Source organism: Magallana gigas, chromosome 6 (assembly GCF_963853765.1).
Source record: "Magallana gigas chromosome 6, xbMagGiga1.1, whole genome shotgun sequence".
NCBI lineage: Eukaryota > Metazoa > Mollusca > Bivalvia > Ostreida > Ostreidae > Magallana > Magallana gigas.
Window position 1 is genome coordinate 4,024,935 of NC_088858.1, and position 12,722 is coordinate 4,037,656.

The window sequence follows — 12,722 nt, forward strand, 5'->3', positions numbered from 1 at the left end:
TCCATTATTATTGAAGTGTCATCTGCGTTTTGATATATTTTGTATTACACTCCTTCAATAATTACATTTGATACTTTGATCATTTAAATTTCTTATCAATATTCATAAAATTTTAGCACGGAGTACATGTATAACTAGGTGTGGCGATATTGGATCGCCTTGTCTACAACCTCTTTCTGGGTAAAAAAAAAACAAGCACAAATAGTTGTCTTTACAGGCACACGGAAAAAAACAAATATATTACGAAATAAATATCTGGAATACCACGAAAATTGAGCCACCACGAATTTCATGATTCAACAGAATCATGCTTGGATTGTTATTTGTTTCTGTATTTAATTTCAGGATATCAACCCTGTGCTAGAAATGAGAGTCCTTGCTTTAACACTACATGCTTTGATATACCTGTTCCCCCACACTTCATTTGTGGTCAGTGTCCATATGGCAAAGTGGGCTTCAAATGTGATATTAGTAAGTATTTGATATTTATTTTGGAGGTAATAAAAATAAATATGTTAAGAGCATGTCTACGAGAAACCCATGCATATATGGAAAAAAGCTGTGGCAGTAACTCTCAAGAATGAACAGAATTTTATCATAGATTTAAAGGATACCCATCTAGAGTCAGGTATATGATGGTTTTTTTTGCACTGGATGCTTCTATTTATAGTAACGGCTTGTATTGCATTCTGGTTAATTAGCCTCTAAAATCCAGAAAAGTTAAGAGAAGAGTTGTCAAATTCAGTAATTAATTACAAAATATATAAAAATAAGACTATATTCTCAAAGAGAAAGTTGAAACTTTGCATATTTTTTTCATATTTCTATTTACACCATGAAGTCCCAAGAATGCAAATGTTGGCAGGATGCCAAGAAATGAGAATTATACATTTTTGTCAATTTTTCAGAAAGAATTTCTCAGAAAGTGGCGCATTATTTTTTGAAATTTTGAGTTAATAAGAAACTGTCTGATGTATTGTTACAAATATATAAAATCCATCTTTGGACTCTCAAGGACTAAAAAGTAATAAATTAACAAAAACATCCCATTTTCTAATAAAATAAAAATTTGTTGGTTTTTAGCTCACCTGAGCTGGAAAGCTCAAGTGAGCTATTCTTATCGCATTTTGCCCGTCGTCCGTCTGTCCGTCCGTCCGTCTGTCCGTCTGTCCGTCTGTAAACTTTTTTACATTTTGAACTTCTTCTCTAAAACCGCTTATCCAGTTTCAACCAAATTCGGCAAAAAGCATCCTTATGGTAAGGCAAATATAAATTGCAGAAGTGACAGACTTATCTTTATTCAAAGCTGAGAAAACCTCGAAACTGAAAAAGGGGGGTGCATTTTTAAAAATCTTCTTCTCAAGAACTACTGAGTCAAACTCAACGTAGTTTAGCATAAATTATCCTTATGGGAAGGAAAATATAAATTGCAAAAAGTAAGGGCTAATTCTGTTTCAAATTTGAGTAATTTACGAAAATGATAATAAGACAGAGAGAATGAGGGTCAATCAGTTTAACTTCGGGTTTGGTATTCCATATCTCAAACCCCTCTTTGAAACAAAGAAGCGGCCATTTTGAACGTATAAGAAATTGGTCAATCTGACAAAGATGAATTTGGTTGTTGTGGAACAGTTCGCGTGCGAAAGGAATATTTAAAACGTGCAAAATACATTAATGCCGATTTTGTAAAGTAAATTGAGATTAAATATTCAAATGTGTTGACATTTTCATCTTTGACGGTGGTTTTAGCTTGTTTTGATTTTCGTTTCGTTTTTATGAATTACGGTTTATAACTTAGGGAACTATCGCCTGTATTTTGTTATTTTTACGTATCAAACAAATATAGACATCGGAAAGTAAGACAGCTGACTGTTACTTGCGGAAAATAAGATACCTTAACAGGTACGGTACTTTAACAACTAAAATACAATTTCTAATGGTAATACGGTATGGTCTTTGCGTAATAGCTGATTACTACAATGTGTTTTAGGCTAGTTGTAAGTATTTTCTCGTTTATTCAGTCTAAACTGAGATTAATATTGCTGATGGAAATACTAAGTGTGTGTACATGTAGCAGAAACATAAATAATTGTTAGCTCACCTGAGGTGAAATATACAGAGAAACATCTTCTCAATCAAAGTACTGAAGAACTGACGGGAGTTGATTTTGTCGATGTTTATTTATTTTAAAATCACTGATACGTTATTTTGTATGACAAGTACATGTATTTTCTAATTTGAATTACACACATTTTTATAATATGAATTTTAGGACTTTTTCGACAAGAATGTCGAGAAACCCCCATATGAATAATGTTAAATAATATTTAAAGATAAAATTAAATCAATCAAACTACATGTATGTATCAGTGATAGAAATATTTCTCGAAAATTGTATGGATCCAAGCAATATTGAACTCTGTTCTCGTTCAACCAAACGCTCAGCTGACACCGTAAATCTCCGACAAGGATTTACGGAGAAAGCCGAGCGTCGAGTTGATCGAAACTATATTGAACTCTGGCGTAGGAATACATACCTGTACGACTACAAAAAAATATTTAAATTGTTCGTACTATTTAAAATCTGACTATTTTCAAGGTATTTATTAATAAGTTTCCTTGAAAAATAATGCGTTAGCATACATTATATAGAATTCATCAATTATTTTCAAGAACTAAGTCTTATCAGCAGCAATGGTTTGTGCTGAGGTCCAAACACTGTTTCACTTTCGGTTTGTCTGAGTAACTGCATAGGAGAGTTGATTAAAATCAACTCCCAAAAATCAATCGGCAAGAAAAGCTGTAACTTGTGTGGAAGCATCCTCAAGTAGTGTAGATTCAAGCTTGTCCAAACCATGATCCCCGGGGGTACGGTGGGGCTCCAACGGGGGATCAAATTTTTAGATACAAATGTATAGAGAAAAATCATTAAAATCTTCTTACAAAAACCAGTTAGCCAGAAAAGCTGGAACTGTGGAAGCATCTTCAGGTAGTGTAGATTCATTTTTTTTCAAATCACGATCCCCGGGGGTAAGGTGGGGCCACAATGGGGTGTCGAAATTTTTACATAGGAATACATAGAGACAAATCTTCTCAACAAAAACCAGTAGGCTAGAAAAGCTGGTACTTGTTTGGAAGCATTTTCAGGTAGTGTAGATTCAAATTTGTTCAAACCATGATCCCCGGGGTAGGGTGCGGCCACAGTTGGTGGGTCGAATTTTTCATAGGAATACATAGCGAAAAATCTTTTAAAAAATTTCTTCTCAAAAACCAATTGGCCAGAAAAGCTGTAACTTGTGTACAAGCATTCTCAGGTAGTGTTGATTCATTCTAGTTTTTTCAAACCATATATTCAGGGGATAGGGTGGGGCCACCATGGGGGGGGGTCAAATTATGGTGGTGCGTGTAATTCGGTATTATCTTTACGTAGTTGATTAATGCAACATGTTCTATTAAGATGTTCAGCAATTTCAATCCAAACGGAGATTATTCTCGCTGCTAGAAATATATAACTAAAGTATATATATATGATGAAAAATAAATTGAGTTTTCTCTTTGTTTTAGTGCAGTTTTCTTTTGTTTTAATTGTTTACAAATTCCTATAATTTTATTAACCTGAGAGTCAAGCTTCGAGTTATAAGCAAGATACAGAGCTTTGCGCACAATGCTACTATATGTTTGTACACAAAGCTGAGGTCATCCTTTAGTTTGTTTATATTTTAAATGCAGCTATGCTGAATAGGAAATACCAAGTTTAAAATTCTTAAGTTGAATGTAATGTAACTCATGTGAACAAAAACATGACTCAAACCAAGCTATGAATCTTGCTTATGATTCTACGATTGACACTGAGATTTTGGTTGATCAATAGAAATGTCTTGCTAAAAGGATGATATGCTGTAATTACTTTCTGTTGCCCCTTCTTCAACGATGAATTGCATAAAATCTACACAAATTTTTGATACTTTTTCGAACACAAGTAAATGAAAACAATGCCTTTTAAACAGTTTCCATAGGCCTGACACATTATTATTATGAGGATAAAAGCATTATCGGTGTTCTTTAAAAATTATTGCAATGGAAAATCATCTTTGTTTGTACACATTTGTTTTTTTTTAATAAAGATGAAAATAATGGAAGGGCCTTGGAACAATAGAGCGACATGCATGCCAATACATTAATTTGAATTATAGCTCTTTAACATATGTGACAACATTTTCAGTTAAGTTTATTTTCTTCAATCAGGTGAGTAAGGATATGAAAGGTCATACGAAATGAATTCATGCCTGGTAAATGACAATCGTCTATAACGGAGAAGGCCAATTAAATTTTTCAATGTTTTTAATTTGAGGAATTGAGGGCATTCATTCTGGTGCATTGAGGTACACTTTTCTTCTTTCACATATAGAATTTTTTAAAATACAATAACTAGAAAGTAGTGGAGGGAGAAAATGTACCTTTATGCTCTCATGTATTTTAATCGTTTAATAAAGTGATGGGGGGGGGGGGGCTAAAATAAAGGGAACTGGAAGTTAACCGTGAACACCAATGAAAATTTAGTTATTTATATTGCATATGATCTTATTTTCGGTAAAAATGGTATTCATGAAGGTCAATATGTCAGAGATTAAGTATATGCAAAAATAAGTGAAAATTTGGATATTCATTTTTGGTTAATCTACCGAGGGGCCACATGGTACAATATCCTTTGAACGCCCATTTAAAGCCAGTGTTGCTCATGTGAGTGATGTGGCCATTTGGGCCTCTTGTTTGAATTTTTTTTTACAAGCAATTTTAATCCACTGAAGTCAATATTTGTAGTTAAACATGAAAAAAACCTTATTTTGCTTTTAATTAAAAAAAATTTAGTTGTTATCATTGTGTCTCAAAGAATTCTTATTCATTACATTTGCATTTCATTACTACTGTTAGAATTGTCTCCCCTGTTGCGCTCTTCTGTGGAGAAGGTAAACTAGTCAGAATGTTGACAAAGCTATAGAAGTTCAAGTCAGGCAAAGAATTGAGAAATGGTGTGAGTGTTGTTAATATATATTATGATATTGAATGATTTTAATTGCACAAAAATTGCCCCATCTTGTTAGTGTTATTCACTATATCACATATTGAAGTTTAATGGAGACTTGTATCTAGTCTATAAACTGCTTTTTTCTGTCCCGATATATTTAAGCAGCATATTTGTACGATTTTTAATCAAAATATGTATCCAATTTGTGATAGAAGTGCAAATAAAATAGTTAAAGGGGAAATTTTCCAGGATAATCTCATTACAGATTATCATATTATACTCGAAAAAATCCACAAAAACGAGAACTGATTTCTTAAAAAGATTTAATTTATAATGGGGTGTGTTGAAAATAGATAGTATGATATATCGTTAAAATGACAGAAGTCATACGGAACCGGTTTGGCCTGAGCGTAGCCTAGTCACGGTAAGATTATTTTTTCAATGTTGAAATCATTCGGAATTCACTAGGAATGCTTCGTGCAATTTTTCATCGTTATCATCGGAGTCTGTTGCAATAGATATCACATTTCTGTACGTGTATATTTCACTGGCCATCTATAAACATCCCTGCAGATGTTAAGGTTAGACTACTATAAGCATTGATCTTGACTGTTTGAATTTCTTAAGCAAACAAATAATTGTAAAAGTGGGTAATTACACACTTTTTCAATGTGATTCGCATTTAAATTTTAAAATCATAATTAAATCACTTTGATCAAATATAACTATACCTGTACGCAGTATCATTGCAGGTTTTGATCCGCCCGATGGAAGAATTTATAATGTAAGCTATGGTTCATTTCTTCGATCCTTCTTTTTACATATTTTTTTTTATGAATCCGACTTTTTTCTTATTTAAGTTATAGTATTCATGGAATCTTGAAATGACGGGGAAGGGGGGCCAGGTTTTTTTTTAGTTCTTGAAAATGTAACACAGTAAGTACATCTGAAATAAATAAAGAGCTCTTCTCCCTACCTCTCTATTAGCAGTTTATCTCCTCTTGGAAAAAATTAAAGTTTGTACCTTTTCTAAAAATTAAAATATAGTTGTAAAGGAAAAAAGGAGGTGTTATATTACCCTTTCCCCCGGGGATCTCAACCTGCGAAAACCGCATATAAATATAAACATAAACTATAAAAAAGTTATCCCAAATATAAATATAGACATCATAACTTGTTTTTTGTGGGATTGTTATTTGGGATGTTATTTAATCATAACCCATCATAAGAAAACCTGGTCCCAGAATTATGAAGCAGTCTAATAAAAGAGTAAATATAAACTAGATCTCGTTACGAGTAACGAGTAGGTCTTCCGTCCAATTTTGTTTTATATGATGCAATGAAATAGCGATACTCTCTGCCAAATCTAAGATCCTGGTGAAACTACGTTTTTTGTCTCGAGACCGGAAACGGACGAAAAGAAGTGAATAATGAAAATAAAAGCTAGTTTTTTTTAATATACATTTGCCTATTGTACATCACTGTTTATAATCCTAGATGAAACACCAAAGACAATCGGTTAAACTTGTTAAAAACATGAATTGTATGAACTCTATTCGTGAATACCGGAAGTGACGGTTGAAAAAAGAAACCCGTTAAACACATCTTCAATAAATTGTCTATCATTCATAAATGTTCGTGTCTCAATTACTTACAGTGACTAAAATCTCGTATCAAATTTGTAACTAAAAAGGATAGGTACCTAAGATATTTTTTTTTTTTAATTTTTTTATTTTGACATTTTCAATTCACAATTGCATATAAACATGTCATTGGTATAATAGCAAGTGAAATTACAGTTTAAAAAAAAAGAGATCTCGTGGAATCATTGTTTTTTTGTCTCTTGACAGGAAACGGACAAACGGAAATGCTCAGTGAAAATAAAAACTTAGTATTTCTTGAACATTAGACACTTGTACTTTATTGTTTATTAATTGTACTAAAATTGTCAAAGAAAAACAGTTAAACTTTCAAACACCTGGATTTGTTTTAACCCTTCTGGTGAGGACCGGAAGTGACGGTTGACAAAATGAAAGCAATTAAACGCATTTTCTATCGAATGTCTATTATCTATATAAGTTTTGTGTATTGATCACTTAACTCTCTGGGATTTCGTGGGAAAAATATTTATTTAAAAAACGCTTTCTGAGATATTTGAGATATCTCACCGAAAGTAGAATTTTTTTGTTTTTATTTAACATCGGATACATGACATATGTAAGGATTATTACTTATATTTCAATTCTATATGAAACAAATTAAATGCAAAATAAAAAATAAATTGAAGTGCTTCCGGTGACGACCGGAAGTTATGACCAACAAAACAAAATAATTTAAAGACATCTACAACTATAGTTCTATAATCCTACAAAGTCTAAGTGCTCAAGTCCTTATCATTTTTGAGATCTCAATGTCACAAGCTTTTTGTCGCAGGACAAGAAAGGGACGACAGGAAATGAACTTTGAAAAAATTAAAAATTGGATACTTGAGTTATAATTTATTTCTATCACTCCTAAAAATTTCAAGAAAATCTATCGAGCCATCTCTGAGAAATCGTGTGTACAAAAAAGGGAAACAAAATTCGTACCCAACTTTCGAGCCATAGTGAGCTCTTTAGAACGGCGCCAATGGTGTAAAAAAAAACCAATAGGCACAACTTCAGACTATGGTTTACCTATCCTGAAAATTTCATATTCATATATCTGATAGTTTTCGAGATGAAGCGGGCACAAAATGGGTCGGAAAGTGACAAAATCAGCAATAAATCGGTACCGGAAGTGACGACGGCAAAAATATTAAGAACAAAATAAATTCAGATCACTTCCTATCATCTGTGAGAAAATTGTATTAATCGGTTGGATAGTTTCCGAGAAATCGCGTGCACAAAATTTGTGGAAAAAAAAATAACTAGAAGAGAGTTCACGAGAGTCTTGGCCCCTACAAAAAGGGGCCAGCCCCCTTTTCTTGGTTTTGTTGGAAAGAACTTTTGCTTCGCTACCACTTTTGTTATATATGTTTTAACAAAATATCAACTGATAAAAAGATTCAGATCAAAACGCTTTAAAGTTTGAATCAAAATTCGTACCCAATTTTCGTGCCTAGGCGAGCTCAAAGAAATTGCGCCACTGGTGTAAAGCAACATAATAGTGCATGACTTTAAGCTACAGACTACCTATCCTGAAAGTTTCATAGTAATATCTCTGATAGTTTCTGAGATCAACTCTGCACAAAATAGGTCGTAAAAATGTACAAAATGTCCAATAAATCAGTACCGGAAGTGACGACAACAACAATTTCAAAAACCTATTAAATTCAGATTACATCTCATCACCTGTGAAAATATGGTTGAAATCAGTCCAATAGTTTTTGAGAAATTGCGTGCACAAAATTTGTTGAAAATGAAACAATAAAAATTGGTACCCAATTTTAAAACGTAGGCTAGCTCCAAAAAATGACGCCACTGGCGTAAAACAAAAACAATAGACACAACTTTAAACTGTAGTCTAGGTGTCCTGAAATTTCATGATTATATCTCTGATAGTCTCTGAGTTTATGCGTGCACAAGTTTGGTCATATAAAAATTACAAAATCGGCCGTAAATCCGGACCGGAAGTGACGACAACAAAAATTTCAAAAACATATAAAATTCAAACAGTGTTCCATTATCTGTGAAAAAATGATCGAAATCGGTCAAATAGTTTTCGAAAAATCGCGTGCACAAAATTTGGAAAAAAAATAAGAAAAATAAACAGTACGAAAACAATAAGGTCTTCCGTTGGAACGGAAGACCTTAACTAGATACGACCTCGTTACGAGTAACGAGTAGGGCTTCCGTTTAATTTTTAAACGATAAGATTAAAATATCAATGAAATTTCAGAGTTCCACCTCAAACACTCCCTTTCAGATAATGTACACGATTGTCAATATCCTTTAAAATGTTTAACAAAGTGTTTTGCTTTTTAACATTTTGCATATTAAAGATTTAAGAGTTTAGTCCCCTAAAATCAATAATTACGTCATCAATGGGTGTGGCAATGAGTTTTACAAACTGATATTGTTATGATCAACAATTTTGTTTCTGTAATGCATTACAAAATCTTGATTGTTTTTAATGTATGTGAAAAGACTTAACGAGTGGCTTAGCCCCTAATTTAAGGGACCAGTCCCTTTTTCTTGAGTTCATTCAAAAGGTCTCAAAAGTACTAACAATTTTTGTTCTTACAAGTATCTAAAATTGTTGTTCATTTTTTTATACAGATGATTGAATATTTTAGGGGCCTGTCTTTAGATCCTTAATGGGGACAGACATTGGTATTTTGATTGATGGAATCGATGAGAATCAGCAATGCAAGCATTTTCTCTTCTACTATGCTTAACAAAATATGACTCCTTCTCTAGATATATTCCGTCACAGTTTAAGTACTTTGGCCCCTAAAAATCCCTAATTACGTAACAAATGTGCTTGGCAATGATTTTTCCTGACAGATATTGTACCGATCAACAACTTTGCTTCTATAATGCATTACGAAATCTTTATCATTTTAAAGTTATCTGTAATAGATTTTACGAGTGTCTTGACCCCTAATTTAAGGGGCCAGCCCCTTTTTCTTGAATTTAATCGAAAGGACCCACAAATTCTAACATTTTTTGTTCTTACACCTATTTAAATTTGTTTATCATTTTTGAGATACAAATGTTTGAATATTTAAGGGGCCAGCCCTCTATATCCTAAATGGGGACAGACATTGGTGTTTTGATTGATGGAATCGATTAGAATCATCAATGCAAGCATTTTCTCTTCTACTATGCTTAACAAAATATGTCTCCTTTTCTAGATATATTGCTTCAAAGTTTAAGTACTTTGGCCCCTAAAAGTCCCTAATTACGTAATAAATGGTCGTGGCAATGATTTTTCTTGATAGATATTGTACCGATCAACAACTTTGATTCTATAATGCATTACAAAATCTTTTTCATTTTTAAGTTATCTGTAATAGAGTTTACGAGTGTTTTGGCCCCTAATTTAAGGGGCCAGCTCTTTTTTCTTGAATTCAATCGAAAGGTCTTACAAATTCTAACATTTTTTGTCCTTACATTTATTTAAAATTGTTTATCATTTTTGAGATACAAATGTTTGAATATTTAAGGGGCCAGTCCTCTAGATCCCTAATGGGACATACATTGGTATTTTGATCAATGGAATCGATAAGAGTCATCAATGCAAGCATTTTGTCTTCTACAATGCTCAACAAAATATGTCTCCTTCTCTAGATATATTGCGTCAAAGTTTAAGTACTTTGGCCCCTAAAAATCCCTAATTACGTAACAAATGGGCGTGGCAATAATTTTGCCTGACAGATATTGTGACGATCAACAACTTTGCTTCTATAATGCATTACGAAATCTTTATCATTTTAAAGTCATCTGTAATAGATTTTACGAGTGTCTTGACCCCTAATTTAAGGGGCCAGCCCCTTTTTCTTGAATTCAATCGAAAGGACTCACAAATTCTAACATTTGTTGTTCTTACATTTATTTAAAATTGTTTATCATTTTTGAGATACAAATGTTTGAATATTTTAGGGGTCAGCCCTCTATATCCTAAATGAGGACACACTTGGTGTTTTGATTGATGGAATCGATTAGAATCATCAATGCAAGCATTTTCTTTTCTACTATGCTTAACAAAATAGTTCTCCTTTTTTAGATATATTGCTTCAAAGTTTAAGTACTTTGGCCCCTAAAAGTCCCTAATTACGTAATAAATGGTCGTGGCAATGATTTTTCTTGATAGATATTGTACCGATCAACAACTTTGATTCTATAATGCATTACAAAATCTTTTTCATTTATAAGTTATCTGTAATAGAGTTTACGAGTGTTTTGGCCCCTAATTTAAGGGGCAAGCCCTTTTTTTCTTGAATTCAATCGAAAGGTCTCACAAATTCTAACATTTTTTGTCCTTACATTTATTTAAAATTGTTTATCATTTTTGAGATACAAATGTTTGAATATTTAAGGGGCCAGTCCTCTAGATCCCTAATGGGACATACATTGGTATTTTGATCAATGGAATCGATAAGAGTCATCAATGCAAGCATTTTGTCTTCTACAATGCTCAACAAAATATGTCTCCTTCTCTAGATATATTGCGTCAAAGTTTAAGTACTTTGGCCCCTAAAAATCCCTAATTACGTAACAAATGGGCGTGGCAATAATTTTGCCTGACAGATATTGTGACGATCAACAACTTTGCTTCTATAATGCATTACGAAATCTTTATCATTTTAAAGTCATCTGTAATAGATTTTACGAGTGTCTTGACCCCTAATTTAAGGGGCCAGCCCCTTTTTCTTGAATTCAATCGAAAGGACTCACAAATTCTAACATTTGTTGTTCTTACATTTATTTAAAATTGTTTATCATTTTTGAGATACAAATGTTTGAATATTTTAGGGGTCAGCCCTCTATATCCTAAATGAGGACACACTTGGTGTTTTGATTGATGGAATCGATTAGAATCATCAATGCAAGCATTTTCTTTTCTACTATGCTTAACAAAATAGTTCTCCTTTTTTAGATATATTGCTTCAAAGTTTAAGTACTTTGGCCCCTAAAAGTCCCTAATTACGTAATAAATGGTCGTGGCAATGATTTTTCTTGATAGATATTGTACCGATCAACAACTTTGATTCTATAATGCATTACAAAATCTTTTTCATTTATAAGTTATCTGTAATAGAGTTTACGAGTGTTTTGGCCCCTAATTTAAGGGGCAAGCCCTTTTTTTTCTTGAATTCGATCGAAAGGTCTTACAAATTCTAACATTTTTTGTTCTTACATTTATTTAAAATTGTTTATCATTTTTGAGATACAAATGTTTGAATATTTAAGGGGCCAGTCCTCTAGATCCCTAATGGGACATACATTGGTATTTTGATCAATGGAATCGATAAGAGTCATCAATGCAAGCATTATGTCTTCTACAATGCTTAAAAAAATATGTCTCCTTCTCTAGATATATTGCGTCAAAGCTTAAGTACTTTGGCCCCTAAAAATCCCTAATTACGTAACAAATGGGCGTGGCAATAATTTTTCCTGACAGATATTGTGACGATCAACAACTTTGCTTCTATAATGCATTACGAAATCTTTATCATTTTAAAGTCATCTGTAATAGATTTTACGAGTGTCTTGACCCCTAATTTAAGGGGCCAGCCCCTTTTTCTTGAATTCAATCGAAAGGACTCACAAATTCTAACATTTGTTGTTCTTACATTTATTTAAAATTGTTTATCATTTTTGAGATACAAATGTTTGAATATTTTAGGGGTCAGCCCTCTATATCCTAAATGAGGACACACTTGGTGTTTTGATTGATGGAATCGATTAGAATCATCAATGCAAGCATTTTCTTTTCTACTATGCTTAACAAAATAGTTCTCCTTTTTTAGATATATTGCTTCAAAGTTTAAGTACTTTGGCCCCTAAAAGTCCCTAATTACGTAATAAATGGTCGTGGCAATGATTTTTCTTGATAGATATTGTACCGATCAACAACTTTGATTCTATAATGCATTACAAAATCTTTTTCATTTATAAGTTATCTGTAATAGAGTTTACGAGTGTTTTGGCCCCTAATTTAAGGGGCAAGCCCTTTTTTCTTGAATTCAATCGAAAGGTCTCACAAATTC

At 32.7% G+C, this 12,722-nt stretch overlaps 1 long non-coding RNA gene across 1 annotated transcript in view; it reads left to right on the plus strand.

Moving 5' to 3' along the window:
* The first annotated feature begins 345 nt into the window (after nt 1-345).
* The window catches only part of LOC136276548 (uncharacterized), a 50,303-nt gene continuing 37,926 nt past the window's right edge, over nt 346-12,722 (plus strand). The window contains exon 1 of the long non-coding RNA XR_010715052.1: nt 346-471. This is a non-coding gene — a long non-coding RNA (uncharacterized lncRNA). The remainder of the gene's footprint in view (nt 472-12,722) is intronic.